The sequence below is a fragment of the Oryctolagus cuniculus genome, chromosome 14 (genome assembly GCF_051225735.1).
Source record: "Oryctolagus cuniculus isolate XC-2025 breed Fujian yellow rabbit chromosome 14, ASM5122573v1, whole genome shotgun sequence".
In the NCBI taxonomy this organism is placed as follows: domain Eukaryota; kingdom Metazoa; phylum Chordata; class Mammalia; order Lagomorpha; family Leporidae; genus Oryctolagus; species Oryctolagus cuniculus.
This window is the reverse complement of record NC_142880.1, coordinates 15,783,378-15,801,678: the sequence shown is the minus strand read 5'-3', so window position 1 is coordinate 15,801,678 and position 18,301 is coordinate 15,783,378. Positions and strand designations below refer to the sequence as shown.

The 18,301-nt window shown below is 38.4% G+C and overlaps 1 long non-coding RNA gene across 1 annotated transcript in view; it reads left to right on the top strand.

Annotated features, from left to right (window-relative positions):
* LOC103349547 (uncharacterized) overlaps positions 1–18,301 on the top strand; it is a 556,187-nt gene that overhangs the window by 286,499 nt on the left and 251,387 nt on the right. The gene's annotated exons all lie outside the window — the stretch shown is intronic.

Genomic DNA, 18,301 nt, shown 5'->3' with positions numbered 1-18,301 from the left:
ACATGTATGGGTACTGTGGCTCAGTCAAGGTGACATAAAATTAGTCACCCAGTTCTAAAGAAAACCTATCCTTGCTTTTTTTTCTTTTGGACAGGCAGAGTTAGTGAGAGAGAGAGAGAGAGAGAGAGAGAAAGGTCTTCCTTTTTCCGTTGGTTCACTCCCCAAATGGCCACTACGGCCCACATGCTGTGGCCGGCACACTGCACCGATCAAAAGCCAGGAGCCAGGTGCCTCTCCTGGTCTCCCATGCGGGTGCAGGGCCCAAGCACTTGGGCCATCCTCCACTGCCTTCCCTGGTCCCAGCAGAGAGCTGGACTGGAAGAGGAGCAACTGGGACAGAATCCAGCACTCCGACTGGACTAGAACCCGGGGTGCTGGCACTGCAGGCGGAGGATTAGCCTAGTGAGCTGCAGTGCCAGCCCTATCTATGCTTTAAAGAAGGTTTTATATCTTGTCTAGTATCTGTGATACTATCATTTAAGTCCATAGAACTTAAGCCAGCTGTTCCTTTGACTAGGGTGAATGCAAATCACTTTTTGTCCCTTGCCGATAATGAAGAGCTGTGCCCCTCAACAGGCTTTGGATCACTGTTTCCTCATAAACTAGTTCCAGCTATGGCCATTCCCTGCCTCTCTCACCTACCTTCATCCAACATAATAACTGCTACCCTGTTCCCAAACCAATTAAAGAGGCGCCTATTCAACCATCGATACTCATATCCAACTCACTCACATTTCTCTGGAGGAGTGACTTTCCCTTCAGTAGCAAGAGCTGACCCTTTGTCGTTGTTAATGTTGTTCAGATCCTGGCCCTGAAATCTAGATTTGTTCTGGAATGAGCCCTGTGAGAAGCAATCAGCTGGCATGGAGCTATTTCAATAGGGGTCTTGGTAGTTGGGACAGATCTGGGGAAAACTGTGTATATTTTTAGGGCATGCCTCTGTCAAGCAGTGGAGAAGCTAAGGAGCACCATCAGTCTCCTCATTGACAGGTTGTAGTTCAGGGGATACTCTGGCCAGAACGGTTTGGCTGTTGCAAGTGGCATAATTTACCTTGTGCTATGGTACATGTTATTAAAACTGCTGTTTAATGTTCTTTCCCAAGGAGGCTGTCTCTGGTGTTTTTATTGTCCAGGGAAATGTGGTACCAGAAATGATCACATTCCTGGAAATTTTCTTTGAAAATGGTAAAGTTCTGTAGAGTTTACTCTCTCTTCTATTAGGGTTGATAATGAGAAAATGTGAGGATTATTAAACACTCCTATCTTTCAGTAGGAACTTATTTAGCACAGATGTTTCTATAATTGCAGTACACTGGGAAAATTCACAGTGTTCAATGGCCCAAAACTCATTATTACTTATTACTTCTACCTGTGTATTGTGGTGCTAGTAAGCTGGGCTGAAATGTTTAATTTAGCAGGGGCTAAAGCTGTGGATCGCAGCCACTTTAGAAAGACTATTGAGAAGAAATTACTAGATGTTCTGCCCAAACCCTGATACTTATCAGTCTTTCAACCATAACCTGGTACCTTGACATGCTCTGTTTTATGGATTGCGGCCACATTATTGAATTAGATTTTTCCAGACAATTCCCTAGATTATGACTATACAGAACAAAAAAAAAAGGAACTTGAAGAGATTTTAAAAAGCAAACAACATATCTAACCATTTTGGTTTATTGGGATTAAAAAATAACATGAGATAGTGCAACTGTCTTTATCTTTCTACCATTTCTTTATAAAACACAACTCTCTTAGCTCGGCAGTATTGCTTATATTTTTAATGAGAGCTTGGCAATGTTTAAAAACGACAGGAATTTGAGAAATGCATTTAAAACACTTATACAAAGGCCACTGAAGAGAGTGTATTCCTGGTTTTATATATTCTTAAAACCAACAGTATAAAAAGAATTCCCCCATTGCATTCTTTATTTCCCTATGCTGAAGAGGAACGGTTTTGGGTTGTAAGTTAGCTGAGGGTAGTTTAATCAACACATTGATGGATGTTTAGCTAACTTGTTCTGTTCTTGAAGGTTACCAACCTGACCTGGTTTGCCCAGGATGTTTCTAGTTTTATGCTAATCACTCAAAGCCCAATGTCCCAAGAACCCTTGTTAGTCTTGGATGACTAGGGGTTGTTTATCCATCTCCCTAACCATGGAGAATTCCTATGTTAGTTGGTGTTGCAGCTACTGTATTGGGAGTTGATGCTTTCTTGGTCATGTCAAAAATTGCTATTTTTTCTTCTGTACCTCAAAAAGTCCAGATTTTATACTATTCATGCAAAAGAAATGAGAAAATAGACTTGAATTTAATGGCAGTTCCCACACATAAAAACTGATCACAGAGGCTATCAAAGCCTAATTAATGCATTCAGTTATGTTTGAAATTGGAGCTCATGCATCATTTGTATGTAACATTAAAGAAAGACCAGAAATTTTTGCTTTTTATATAGTTTTTCTCATAACAAAATTAATGCAAGTCATATTTATTTGACAGTGGCAAAACAAAGATTACAGAACAATCTAGTGGATTTGGATAATTTAGATTTACACTTGTACTTCTGTCTGAATATCTTAAATTTCAAAGGGTTTATGGAAAAATGAAACTAAAAGATGTTTATTTTGGCATAAAAATTTTAAAAGTCCATGCACACTTTGTTCATAATACACACTTTGAAGCTTATTCATATTTTAATCTCAAGTTTATTTCTCATCTTTATTCTTTGCCTTAATCATGTGTTCAGTTAGAGACACAAACACATAATTCAAAGGGTAATAGTGATGGCCCAATTTCTGAAGTTTTGCTCTATTGCATATAAAACATAATAACTTTGGAAAACACTGAAGTTTTGCTCAACGTTTAAAACTGTACTCTGATCAGGAAGTTATATATAACAAAGAATAATATAAATCATGTTTTCCTTAGACAGCATAGACAGCATGTGGAAATATTTCAGAAAACTAGCACCTTCTGCCTTGGACTGAGTTATTCTGGGGAACAGCAATAAGCATGTGCATTTTGTTGATGTTTCTATTCTACACTTCTGAAAATGGTGCATGATGATAAGGTACATGGATGAGACTGGGTCTCTGTTCTTTAGCAACAGAGAGAGGAGTATTGAGCCTATTGCCACTTGTGACTAATGTTACAAAGGGATATTTCAAACCCAAGGAATGGGTTTAAGATACACGTTTTTTCCTGTTTGTCAAATGACTAAGATAACTATGCTTTGGTTTAGAAACCCAAACAGATTTGGAGCAGTAGCTCAAAATACTCCATAGAACTTGAATATTGCATGTGTAAGTACCCAAAGAGATGTTCCACTACTTAATGTGCTGGACAAACTTCTGTGTGTTGATTTAGTTTTAATTGCAGCAAGGCATTTCAAGGTTAAGGTACTTATGAGAATCATCTTATTAGTATTCAAACCTTTTAGTGTTCAGAGCTTTCTAGTAAGATCTAAAATGTTTAATCCACTTGATCTTGAAAACAAACTATTAGGAATCAAGAAATAGCCTCTGTATTATTTGTAGTTTTCAACTTTAGTGTACTTTGGAGCAGAGAGGTCTGAAAAATGTAAAAACTAATTAAAAGTTTTTTTTTTAACCAAAGCTATTTGAATATCAACTTCATGTCCATTTGGCTCTGCACTAAGAAATCAGATTTTTAAAATAGCAGAGCAGAAGAGAACCTAACCTCCTACTTAAAATTTTGTTTGCATATGTTCGCCTCTCATTCATTGGGGCTTGAATTTTTGAAGATTTAAAGCAAGTTCCTCTTTGAGATGGAAAATAAGTGACAGAGATAAATCCAAAGCCAGTGACACTTGCACACAATATGCCAGCCTCAGATGGAGTTATCAGCATTTCATCCGCACTGCCTCGTGTGAAATTCTCTTCACCCATTCCTTCCCTGGAATACGCCTGTTGAAGAGCCGCAGTAATAACTACTCTGCCAATTAAGGTGTTCTACCTGGGGCCAGCCAGAGCTTAGTGTGGGGACAAGGTCACTTGCTGGGATGGAGTTGTAGTTCCCCAATTACTAGTAGTTCCACTACCTCTTCTAACTTGTCAAATAATGAGAAGACTTTGAAGGCTAAATCCAGCAGTAGCTCCTAGCGGGGTTAATGCAGAGTGAATGACAATGATACCTCAGGAGTGAGAGTCTGACAATGTCTGTCAAGCTCTGTTCACAAGGATGACGAAGTTCATTGCTACTCAGTACTACTTGGAAAGGTATTGGTCTTGATCTTATCCTGAGAAAGGACCACAGTACTCACTTTGGCGGAAGTTCATTAACTCTTTCATGCTTCCTACGTAAACTTAGTGTAAAGTTAATGTGCCAGTGAATGTGCTTCTAGGGCAGTGTATGCCCCAAATCAAGTCACCATTTCTCCCGTCTTAACTTTCTAGTCAATGGCTGATTTTTTTAAGTTTCTAAATTTTGAGTTTAGTGATGAATAGCAATGGTTATACAACAGTTATTTTTAGTACTCATTAGCAACACAACTGAGAGAGTAAGAATCACAAAATCATGCTCCCAAATGAAAAACAGAAAGGTTTTAATACTAACGATAACGCTTTTCACTGCTGACTCCATTGGTAAATCATTTAACTGAGCATTGGGTTATGGTAATAACTCAACAAAAAGCCCCATAAAATTATTCTATGATTAGCCATTCAGTATTTGTAGGAAATTGACTAGATGGCCTGAAAACTAATGTCTCCCAAGCCTGAGCCATATTTTTAAAACTTCTGCTCAAAAGCTGACTATGTAATGTTGCAAAGAATTTTTAGCAATTCAATGCTGCTGCAAGTGTTTTTCTTTCACTGGTGCTTATTTATTGAAATAGTGAAGGGTATTGCTGTCTTTTGATTATGCTTGGATCTTCTGTGTAAAAGATCAAGAGAGCAAATGGCCTTTTTGGCTCCTAAGAATGGTCTGACTCACTCCCCAAATTCTGCTGAAGTTTGCTTTGGGTAAACAGACAAAGCCTCACTTGGTGATGACAAACATATAAACAAATACTTAAAGAGATGCAAATATTCCTTTTTTCTCATAACTAGTCCACTGGTTCAGATTTAAATATCAAATGTTTTTTCCTGCTGAGAAAATAGTTCTGCAAGCCCAAGATTATCTCACAAAAAATGAAAAAAAAGGTAGTATTTGAATAAAAAATGAGCAAACATATTTTATCTTGCAGAACAGATTTCTTTTCTTGAATTTGGACTATCGGGGTCCATAATATTAATTTTCTATTTGGTTTTGCACATGTGGTAAAGCTACTAATAGCAAGGAGACATATTCTAAAATTTTAAATCTTTATATCATAGCACAAGGGTCTGCAAATGACCTTCCATGTTCTAAGTTTTCCGTGGAAAAATAGATGACACCAAATAGCCATTGGCTACACAGATTTTAGTTTTGATAAATTAACAACATTGTAGATGGGTGACAAAGTGATATGTTTTAAAGTGGCTCTTTTAATGTTCCTGAAAGTTTCATCTACTGTGTGAGATATGTTCAGACTATTAGGGCACAAGCACTGCCTCACTTCCTCCCTCCTATTTTACTTAGAGTCAGTGGCAAGAATCAGACTGTGGTATCTGATCCTTCACAGTGCTTCTGAGACATTCCTCTGTATGGAATTCTCTCTCCTTTATCCAGAACAATGATTCCTTTGTTGATAAATCTCATTTCCTTCTAGAATCCATCCTAGCTCATACTGTTAAGTATTGGATATAATAGAAGCAAAATACTTGCTCTAGAATGTCCTAAACCCGACTCCTAACGAGGAGCTACTCTTTGTTGTGGGTGGGGGATATATAGTTTCTTTCTGAGTTGTTGGTCCTAGTTTAATTCCCTTGGCCACCATAAAGCCATTCTTCTCTCCTTCCAGGGTCAAGTGCAGGCGACAGGGTCCAGGGAAGTTGGATGCTGATACCTGGCTCCTCTTCTTGCTCTCAGTGCTTGTACCCTCCCTTCTTCTCCCCGCGGTTATAATTCTTTCCAGAAAGTCTCCCACTCTTCTCCTCACGGCCCCAAATGTCAGCTAGCTAATCTGACAAATTAATCTATGCTAATCTGCTCCTGGAGGCTCTGGAGTTCCTTCCAGGTAACCTAGAAGTGCATTTAAATTACCATGAGTTGTTACCTGCTAGGAGCATCCTCCCCAGCTTTTGTTGTTTGGAGTCAGTGACACCGGAAAATGGCAGAAGACACTGGCCTAGGCTGTTGGCCTGTGATGCCTCTCCCATCACAGCACCCTCAACCTGTCAGTTGACCACAGGAGTGCCTGCTGCAGAGGCTCTGAGTCATCTGGCTCAGGGCAGCCACTTGGCAGACTTCCTGCCTGTAGGACTCTATTGAGAGCCAGATCTGAGAGCCAGGTCTGTAGAAGCAACTCCTTTTAGGTTGCATGGGGTTGTGGGGATGGATGACTTGTCTCAGTAGCCACACACACACCCTTTTTTTGGCCATAGTATACCCTCTTAAAATAATGTCCTGACCTGTTGGATCTAGCAGTACAGAAACAAGTTTCAAAGAATTAGAAAATGTTAAAACATTTGTAGCAGTTTCTGTTTAAGAAGAAAGAGCTAGACTTATGGTGAAGGTTTGATCCTCTAAGCTAGATTTAGTTCAAATGCTGGTCTCTGTGTGAGATAAGAGTTGAATGCAGAGATGTAGATCAAGTGCAAGAATGGGAGAAGGAGTTATTTATTTATTTTAAAGAAGTATTTATTTATTTGAGAGAGAGAGAGAGAGAATGAATAAATGAACGAACTGCTGGTTCACTCTCCAAACAGCCACAACAGCCAGGGCTGGTCCAAGCCAAAGCCAGGAGCCAAGAGCTTCATCCAAGTCTCCCATGTGGGTGCAGAAGTCTAAGCACTTGTGTTATCTTCCATTGCTTTCCCAGGCAAAATAACAAGGGAGCTGGATCTAAAGTGGAACAACTGGGACACAAACCGATACCCATATGGGATGCAGGTATCCCAAGTGGTGGCTTAACCTGTTACGCCAAAACACCTACCCAAGCAGTATTTATTTAAAGAGAGAAAAAGAGAGTACATTTGGAAGTGAATGTGGGCAGTCCCAGAGCAGAGACGCAAGGCTGTGAGGAGAATCACTCCTATCAGGAGAAAAATGCAACCCTCCCGTTTAATCGGTCCCTTTATTGGGTAGGGTTGTTGCCCTAATTGAATAAAAAAGTGAGGTGGAATTTGGACGGTGTTCAGTGCCTGTGACAATATCTGGCGAGATTTTCCTGACGTGTCCATGTGGTGCTCAGCATATGCGGGTTCATCATGGCTTCTTGGGCATGGTGGAGGACATGTAGGTGCATCATGGGGCAGTGGGTGTGCCGAGTTGGCGTGGAAGGGGGTGGAGTGAGAGGCACAGGGTTGCTGACACAGATATTGCTGGGACCTCCCTCTCAGCTCCTTTGTTTTTACTAACTCCCTGCTTAGCCCACAGCAGACTGATTTTCATAACGTGAGTATTACTCTAGACTGAGTATTAATTAATAATGGCAAATGCTCATATTCATTGTTTGAGGCACAGTGCTACCATAATTGGAAACATCACATCATTTGATTCTTAAAACAGCTCTTAACAAGTGGTCCCAGTGCAGGCATTTGGCCTGGCAGTTAAGAGGCTGGTCAAGATGCCCGTATGCCACATTGGAGTACCTGGGTTTGATGCCACCTGTGGTTCCTGACTCCAGCTCCCTGCTAATGCAGACCCTGGGAATCAGTGGTGATAACTCAAGGGGTTGGGTTCCTGCCACCCACATGGGAGACTTGGATTGAATTGCTGGCCCCCAGCTTTGGCCATTACAGGCATTTGGGGGAGTGAGCCAGCACATGAAATCTCTTTCTCTGTGCCTCACAAATAAAAATTAAACAAAACGAGTACCGTATTACTCACTTTTTACAGATGAGAAAAATCTAGACTCAGTGATAGTATACAAACACTCAAATTTGTGTGATAACAAAATCAGCACTGGAATTTGCACTTGCATGCCCTTTTCACTAGACCATACCCGTGCTCTATGCACTTCACGGTACCTTTGGGTTGTGTCTGGCATCATCACCCTGTTCATAATTAAGGCAGGTTTTCTTACTAGCTGATACCTGGGCTAGCTGCTGGCTTTCCTCAGTTGCTCTCCTTTAGATACGAAACAACTCTTTTAGACATTTGGGTATCAACTGCCTCTTCTGATGGGTTAGGTCATTTAATCAGCTTATGCAGGTGAAAGTAAAGAATGGAAATACATGATACATGATTTCATGTTCTATAAAGGATTACAATGAAAGGTTTTCAATGAATGTCCTCTGGTATATAGGGTCAATGTAATGCTTTGTATAAATGCTCAATGTTCTTTTCCCTCTATGTGACCACTGGTATTTGAGAACTTAGACAAATGGAAAATCCAGGAATAATTGATGGCTATTAGTGTTGTGTGTTTAGGAATTGGTGGCATTCAAAGATATTTTATATAGTCATTTCATGAATTTAGTCCTCCTTTATAAATTGTTCTACTTCTGTGTTTTCAAGTTTACTTGAAACACTACTTTTTTAACCTACAGCTAACATTCTTATCCTATAAACTGTAAGCAGAAATCGAGTGATTGGAACAATCACTACAACAAGGAGAAAAAGAAGATGTAATTTATTTTAAATAAATATTAAAGAACTAGATTGTACATCTCATGATTGCAGACCTCAAGATAGTCTATTCAATTTAATATTAACTGTTAGTTTTCTCTTTAACAGAGGTAGAGAGATGACAGCATTTGCTGTCTTTGAGACTGTACTTTCTGTTTTATCTAACTACATTCTCCAAAGCCTAATACTGAAGGAAAAAGTCTGTTTGAATTTAAATATGGAGAGGAATGTGACAGAGGCATGCATACACAGACATTTAGAGAGAGAAAGAAAGAGAGAGAAAAGAGAGAAAAGAGAGAGAGAGAGAGAGAGAGAGAGAGAAGATGGTCACTCATGTTTTCTGGCTTTTTTCAGGGGTTTGCTAATTGAGTATACAATGACAGTTACTGGATTCTGTTTAAGATCAGTCCATTTTCTTGATATGTATGACATTCCTTCCTTTGTAAACAAAACATTGGATTTTTCTTTCAAAAGAAAATGTGTTAGAATCGGTAGACATTTCGTCTTGCTGTTTCCGCTTGAAGATTCCCACTAGATCTCTGACATGAAATGCAAAGGGGTTTGCCTCAAGCACGAATAATTTCATAAATTGAAAGAGTTGGTTCCTCAGCATTCTTAAATTCAATAAGCATAGCATATTTTTATTTTAGGAATCATAACATCCTAATCCACATAAGTGATACAGAAATGCCATGGTCATGTGAGAAGGAAAAGGAAGTGTTTGACCCATGCATATAAAAGGGGGATAACATTTGAGTCATGCTTCTTTATACTTTGGATTTTTTTTTTCTACCACAAAAATGCATGTTCCCTTACAGGCAGGATTACACTATCTTTCGTATCTCGGGACTTACTTGAAATGAGAAGTACATTAATTCTTCTGTGTCTAAGTGAGCAATTCCCAATAAGAGCATGTGATAGCTTTTTAATCGCTGGACATATTCCAATAAAATGTTCTTACCCACAGAGCTCACCTTCTTGCACAGCTATCAAAGATATCGAAAACCTTTGAATATTCATGTTGAAAATCAACAGCCTTTTTCTCCTTTGAAGTATAATTCCAATATTTACACGACAATTCTTCAACGAGGCAAAATAATGATGTGCTATTTAAGAAATAAAGTGGGTTGAAATCCAAGGGAACCTCAACCATGCATATAAAAGATTAAAATATTTATATTAACTTAACTGTGCTTAAGTGCCTTTTAAACTGTCTTTGTAGAATTTATGGGTTGCTGTTGTTTAGTATTGTTGGAAAAAACACCCTGCATTTTATTAGACTGTGATTATTGGCTGAACAATTGTTCACCACTTAGACTCTATAAAATCTGAACTATTATAGTTTCCCATCTTAGAAAATAAATACAATTCTCTTTCTCTTTCTCTTAATAATAGTAAATGACTCTATGGCCAAATTGGAATATGTTTTATTAAAAAAATAACAGAGTGAGATTTCTGACCCTAAGTGAGAAAATTCTCTATTTGCTTAGGTTTGCAGTTCAAAGTTAGACTTAAAAGGTCAAATTTAATCCAAAGCCACTTTAATGAGACTCTCATGAAAGTTCAGCGTTTTTATTTTCTTAATGACTTGATCATTTTATTGGAGAAATCATAATCACAGAATTACAGGAAAGAACCAAAAAAGTGGTAGGATATAAAGAAAATAATATGCTATATATTTTTATATATGCATGGATATTTAAATAAATCTGTTCTTAACAGTGGTCGAAGAGGGGTACTTCAATATATTTACTGGGGACTTAGGACAGCAGGCAGGCACAGCCACTCTAAAAATGCAATTTATAAAATGTTAAAATAAATATCCTTGAATGAAAAAATTCTCCTTTAATAAATTTATTATGAATGCAGTTAATACTGCATGCAATAAACCTTAATAATGCTCATATTAGTTCTATTTTGATAGCAAATTGTAGAGAAAAGATTATCAGATAAAATTATATGCACAAAGGAGAATGTTGTATAGTTTTTATATTTATAGGTAAGCATATTTACTAATGGAGAAACATGTTAAAGGTATAAATATTTAGCAAGAAACAGTTAAAGGCAAAAGGTTAATAATAGATATATCTTGAGAAGAATTCTCAAACGTGATGTTTCTTTAATAAGTGTGCACCCATTTTATAGTAATAAAAGTGAGCCTATTTGTAATAAAAATAATCCTTTAATTTCTCAAATTTGAACACAAGCCTGAAATTCAGAAGAAAGACAGTTTGAACTTGGAAGTCAAATTTCTACAATTTAAGCAATTATTTTTTATATTTAGAAAATGAAAAATAAAGTTTAGTAAAATACCACAGGCAGTGAAGGACAATTGTGTTCTTTTCTGATATGGAATCTTTCTTCTATATCACTAAATATATCTAAACATGCCTAAGACAAAGACACTCTGTTTAGGGAACTCTAGATGTTTCGGTTGTCTGTTTTGTTTGTCTAACAGGGGTAGTGGAATAATTAGCTGTAACTGTTCAGTTAGTGATGTGTCCAGTTAATGTTAACAAGTAGCTCTCAGGGTGAGAGAAGATTGTATTTATAACTGGATGGTCTAAGTATTCTCAGCATGACTAATTTCCTATATTTATTCTGTTTATTTGAAAGGCAAAGAGACAGAAAATAGACAGATTTCCCTTTTCCTGGTTTACTTTCCCAATGCCTGCAACAGCTGGGGCTGGGCCATGTGGAAGCAAGGGTCTGGGAACTCAGTTTGAGTCTTTGATGGTGGTGGCAGGAACCTAAGTACTGGAGCTACCATCTGTTGCCTCTCAAGGTTTGTGTTAGTAGGAAGCTAGAGTCAGGAGTGGAGACAGGACTTAAACCTTGGCACTCCTATGTGAGATGTGGGCATCCCAAGTGGTGTCTAAGCCACTCGGCCAAACATAGTTGCCCCAAGCATGGGTAATTTAAGCTGCCAGTATGATTTCCATCACCTGGAAAGAGATGTGTATGCTGGGTCCTCACACATTTGTACTAGCCAGCATGGGGGGGTCTGTGTATGCAGTGTGTGGAATGAAGCAAATTAGGTGCAGAAACTCCTCCGACTTAAGATGGACTTCAGAGAGTTTAAGAAGTAGAAATCTTCCTAAAGTAAAGGAGAAAGAGGAAATGTAAAGAATTGTGATGTGCTTAAATAGTCCACACGAGACAAGATTCAGAAATTGTTGATGGTGGCAAGGACCGGATGTGATGTTCAGAATTGGCTGCAACATTTGTTAAGCAAAGACTTTCCTACGTTTTTCTTCAGGACTGGGTGGAGGATCTGTATTTTAGGGAGACTCCTGAGGGAATTACTATCATCAACCCAAAAATCTAGATTAGGATGTAAACAATGTGATCCTCTGTAATGTTCGGGAATGCTTAACACTTGCAGACACACTGTAATTGGAGTGAACATGTAATTCAGTCTCCAAACTGAGATGTTTTTGAGCATGAAAGAGAGTATTCATGGAAATAGGTATAATCCAGGATTGTCCCTGGGAAAACTAAATGTTGACTCCCTCACAAACATCCTCAGGAGATTGCAATTTTGTTGTAACAATAGCTGTAGAAACCATGGTGTGGGTGACTCATCCTGAGCTCACTAAGAAGAACAGAAATTCTCTAGTTCTTACCTTGAACATCACGAGAATCCTTGGATTCCTGAGTTGGGAACACTTTGTCAGCACTGCTTATTCTGCAGAAGGAAGTCCTTCCTACAGTGGGTATGAATTCAAGTTAGCAGACCATTGGACAAAAATTAAAATCTGTTTACACTGCTTTTTGCATCATGTCTGTCTTGTTTTGAGCAGTATCTCATAGTAAGTAGTGTTTTGGCTACGCTTGCTTATGTGAAGAAGTGCTTCTACAGTACCATGTAACATTTCCCCTGCCCTGTCTACATAACGCCTCATCTGTTGACACTAGCATTTATCCTGTAGGGTTATTCTATAATAATTTTTTACATTTTTCCCATAATAGAGCCAAGAAAAGTTGAGACTCATGTTAAGTAAACTTTGATGTCTGTAAAGAAAAACCAACATAATCCTGCAAAGGTCAACGGTATATTGCAGTTGAGAGGGGGTAGAGGCTGTGGAAATGGTGGGGAGAGGACAACTCTTGGGACAGCTGAAACTCAGATTTGGAGACCAGCATTGTGGTGCAGGGAGATTAACCTGGCATCCCATATCTGAGCACTTATTTGGGTTGCAGCTTCTCTATTTCTAATCTAGCTCCCTGCCAATAAGCCTGAGAAAGCAGCAGATGGTTGCCCCCAGTCTTGACCCCTGAAACCAATGTGGGAAACTCTGATGGAATTCCAAGTTCTTGGCTTCGGCCTGGACCAGCCACTACCATTTGTGGCCATTTAGGAATGAAGCAGTGGATGGAAGATGCCTCTCTCTCTCTCTCTCTCTCTCTCCCCCCTCTCTCTCTCTTTCTCTCTGTGTGTGTGTGTGTGTGTGTCACTCTGCCTTTCAAATATATGTGTGTGTATACACATATAAATATAAATATAAATATATATAAAACCAATAACTCAGATCCAGCTACTTAGTGCCAGCTAAGTACTACTTTGTACTTCAGAAATAAATGTCTAGCTACTTTGTACTTCAGAAATAAAGATTTGATCAAAAGTAGGTAGTTCTCAGCAGTTCTCTACCTTGAGGATGTGTATTCTTCAGTAGTGATGTTGGGAACACAGTTATAGCAAGTGGCTCAAATACATATATGCCAAAATGTTTTTATATGCAAAATGATGCTAAATCTAGCATAGACTATCTTTAAGCTATATTAAGGTGATATTGTAATTAACAGAAGAGATTAAAATAGAAAATTTTTACTGAATTCACACACAAATTCACATATTTACATGGTGTAAATGTAAATCATATGTAAATAAAATGTACACAAATGCACATGAGGTGTCTTCATGAAGTTTGTGAAAATGTGTATCATGAAAAAACTAGGCATGGATTTCAATTTTTCTGCATCAAAATACATTTATATTGTAATTCTGCTTTACATAAAATTTTGAAAGCATCCTCATATCCTATATTATATCTTTCTGAAGTAATTGAAAGAAATGTCAAGGATAGACACATTTTTTAAATATTAAAATACATCTTCTAAGGTGAGATGTTTAGGAGCACAGCGTAAAAGAATGTGGGTCAGCCTAAATGGTCTTGACCAGCCTATGGTTGTACAGTTGATCTAGTATGCTCTGGCTGTACAACTGATCCTGTGATTTCAGGTTGCACAATTGATCTAGTTTGTTTGATTGTGTAATTGCTCTAGTACACTGATTGTACAATTGATCTAGTACACTCTGGATGTACAGTTGTTCTAATACACTCTGTGTGTACAGTTGATCTAGTGGACTCTGGTTTTAGGATTCTGAAAAGGAAAGAAAGACTAAGTGTACAACATGAATAAGACATGAGAATGACAGGTAATGCAAGAGGTAATGGGGACAATGATTTTATTAGTTCAATGAAATGGAAATGATGGACTGGTCTTGCAAGAGGACCCTGGAGATAATGTCCTGTACCTTAGAAATTCAAGAGAGAATTGGTCAGGGGCAGATATCAGAAGGTTAACCACTGGGGGCAATTTGCATTTCATAATCCTCTGGGCTCTAGAATTATGCATTTTCCTTGTCATATATTTTCCTATGAATATCAGTGACATTGCAGTCAGTCTTTATAATAAATCGATTTATTCAGTGCCCCTTCTTTAATAAGACTCAGTATGCCTGTTGACCTCATTGTATGAAAAAGCCTGCAGCCTCTACCAAAAAAGCCCCCCCCCCCAAAAAAAAAAACCACAACAACCCAAAACACACACACACAAAATCTGCCAATCTAGAGAAAGCCGAACTCAGGTGTCTGCCCTCCCCATGGCAGGTCACACAGCCCAAGCTCTGTGTCCACCCACATCTGGATGGATTTGCCAGCCCTTCTCATGGCTTTCCATTTTGGAGTGCCCCTCATTTTTCACATCCTCCTTCCTGAGAAAGTTAGGCTCCTGCCCTTGCTGAAAGGACACTATTTTCCCATCTCTTCTCTTATGGGTTTATGTAAGTTGACATTTTCTGTGCCTCCTCTCTCACTCTCTGCGATTTGAAAGTGCTCGCCCAGGGTCTCCTTGGGGACCTGGTTTCCAGACTGAGAGCTGGTGTTGCTTTCAGGGTGAAGCCTCCCAACCTCTTCAAAGAACAGGCAGGTTTGACCCCAGAGCCCTTATTTATAACAGCCAGTCACAAGGTGGCCGTCTTACATGACCTATGGAGTGTGCCTGGCACTATTCTCAGACTCCGCGGGCCGTGCTCAAGGGCAAATGACACATTTCCTGATTAGGAATGAGTTGCTGCAGCAACATTATTAAATATTAAGAGCCACAAATAGATCCATCGAATGGTTATATGACCCAAAAAGAATCTTTCAGCTTCATTTTTTTGTTTGCAGTTTTACACTCTGCAACATTTTAGATTACGAAGGAGTAGGGATATTTTTTAAAATGTTTATTTTGTTTGTTTTTAACCATTTGAGACACCTGGAGAAGATGCATATGGAATACTCAGAGTAAAAAAATAAGTCTATTTTAGAGGGGAACAGCTGGGTGATTTTTTTTAACCTTCCAAGTCTCCATTCAGTGTGTCTGTCTGGTAGTGAACAGTATTGAATCATGCCGTGAAGACTGCAGAAAGAACAGTGCACACAAATGTTGTGTCTTCTCGGTGAAGTTTAGATGTCTGAGTCATAGTTGTTATTTTAAATATATTTTAACTCAACATGCTAATGAGAAGCATTGATTTAATTGTTTTGAATTTTCATAGTCCTATCCTATAACAATAAAAGGCAGAAAAGTAAAAACTCAAACCAAAAACCTATCCGTATGTGGTTTCATGCATACACTATCAGACAATATATTTTCTCTTTTTTATAAACTTTATTCTTTCTTTCTCTCTCTTTTTTTAAAGATTTATTTATTTATTTGAAAGAGTTACAGAGGGGCAGAGGCAGAGAAAGAGAGACAGACAGATAAACAGAGGAGTCTTCTGGCTCACTTTCCAAATGGCCACAATGGCTGGAGCCAGGCCGATCCATGAGCTTTCTCCAGGTCTCCCACATGTGTGCAGGGGCCCAAGGATTTAGACCATCCTCCGCTGCTTTCCCATGCACATTATGGGGAGCTGGATAGGAAGTGGAGCAGCTGGGACTTGAACAGGCATCCATGTGGGTTACCAGCATTTCAGGCAGCAACTTTACCCACTATGCCACAGCACCAGCCTCAGACAATGCATTTTCAAGTGTATTTTCTAGTAGAGGAGTTTAGAAATACTAATGTACTATGTTCGGATATATATTTACATGTGACGGGTATGCTGCATTTTCAAATAAGGAATCTTGGGGATTTTTCCAGTTAGCTTTGAGTGTGCATATGAAAGGTAAGATCCAACATTTGCAAAGTTTGATAATTCTCTCCTCTAACTTGGGAGAGCAATTGTAAAACCTTGTTCTGAAAAGTTAATGGAATGACATAATTTGGAGGATCTACATATTATTTTATAGGAGTTCACAAACTTAGATTTTCTGAACTGAATCAAAGGATTTCTTATACTAGAATGCATGCTGAGGATCTACCAGTCCATTAGCTGTCACTGGGTCAGTAATGACTACTACAGGTTAACAGCTTTCTCTTTGGGGTTGTGTCTCCAGCTAGTTGAATAGTAATTTAATCGTGTCCTTTGTTATCTAAGTTACCTGAAATGATCTGTCCATGGAGATAGATTAATTCTCTTCTCCTCTTCTTCTGCTTATTCTTCCTATGGACAAGTAATGACTATAGAAGTGAATGATCTATTGGCAAGGATTTGGTACAGCAGTTAAGTCTCTATCTGGAATGCCCATGTCCCACATCAGAGTTCCTGGTGAGTCTTAAGTACTCTGCTTCTGATCCATCTTCCACTGATGTGCACCCTGGGAGGCAGCAGATGATGATTCCACCCATGTGGAAGACTTGGATTGAGTTCCTAGGTCCTGGCTTTGGCCAGGATCCTGGCTGTTACGGCATTTGGAGAGTGAACCAGTGGAAGGAAAATTCTCTCTCTCTCTCTCACTCTCTCTCTCTCTCTCTCTCCTTCCCTTTCAAATAAAGAATTTAAAAATAAATAAATAAAAATTTTTAAAAGGGAAGATCCTAACAAAGGAAAGTGAATGATTTAATTATTTGAGTCCTAATGGATAATTTCGGGTATACCACTATGTGCTGCTTTAATACCAAATTTACTGAATTATCTTGTTCTCTTATTGTGTATAGGTTTATCATCTTGTGACACACATTATTAAGTTATCTCTCCAGTAAAAAAGTATGCCAGAGAGAACTGTGCCTTCTGAGAGTCTGTGGAGACTCAGGAAGGAGATAAGTTATATCAGAAGCAAAGGATATTTGGAAGCAGAAAAGTGTATTGCAAAACACATCCCAATGTTAAAAGACTAGGTAAAGCTCTGTAAGCCTTTTTGTGGAATGGCTATCTTTCAGAACATGAATGCTTATTTCTAGAAGGAAATACAGATAGGTAGATAATCTAGAAGATTCTGAATGTACCATTATTTCATTTTAGCAAGCACAGATGTGAAATTGTTTTTTTTTTTCTCCAATTCTCTGCTTCTATATGTATATGGATAATGTTTTGGATCAAAATTTGTTTTCTATATGAACAGCTTAATCTTTTTTAAGAGAACATACTAAACAGCATTGCACAATTTGAGAGCAATAAAAATTCATTACAATGTAATGATTCTAGCCATTATTTTTTGCTGTTAGCTGTTTGTCCTAAGACATCTCCAAGAGAAGCTAAGAAAATAATAAAATCTGAATGACATGTCAATCTTTCTTTTTCTCTTTTACTCTGACCTACCTCCCCCAACCCCACCATAACTTTTGTCCAAAGTGCAATTAAATATCTGGTAGAATGCAACCTCACTACTTTTAGGCTCCTTTATCTGAAGTGTAAACTTCAATACTGCAGCTGCCTGTATGCTTTTCCCGATGAATGATGCCACCGCTATTTGGGCCACTATAGCGAGAGGTCTCTTAACATTTCCATTCTAAATACCTATTTTCAAAGGTTTATAACTCAGCTATAAAAATGTGCTGCAAGATGAAACTTAACATATAGGATCCTAGCCCAGTAGCAATCTTTTACTCTTTTATATATTAATCTTGAAAAAAAATGGCTTGACTGTATTTTAAAGAACAAGAGTGTTCACAGTAATAGAAGTTCAGGACATAAGGCTATATGGAAAGATCACAGCACTAACAAGTCCCCCTCACCTGTAATAGGTTTATCTGAGATTCAGTTTCACAACATCTCCTTTCTGCTTTTCATTTGCTCTTTCAACTCTCTCTGTTCAGAAATAAATCTGGTTTTATTGCTTTTATTATTTGTTTCAATAGCCTCATTTGTGGAACTTATTTAGTAGCTATGCCACCTTGATCTATGGTCCTATCCACAGGTGGTCTGCAGGTATGAGTTGATCTCTCTGGGGCAACATCAGATGTGGGAGAACAGGGTGCCAGGAGTGTTGATGTTATTTCAGAGTGAGCAAATGAGAAGTTATTCAATTTGTGTTAACAC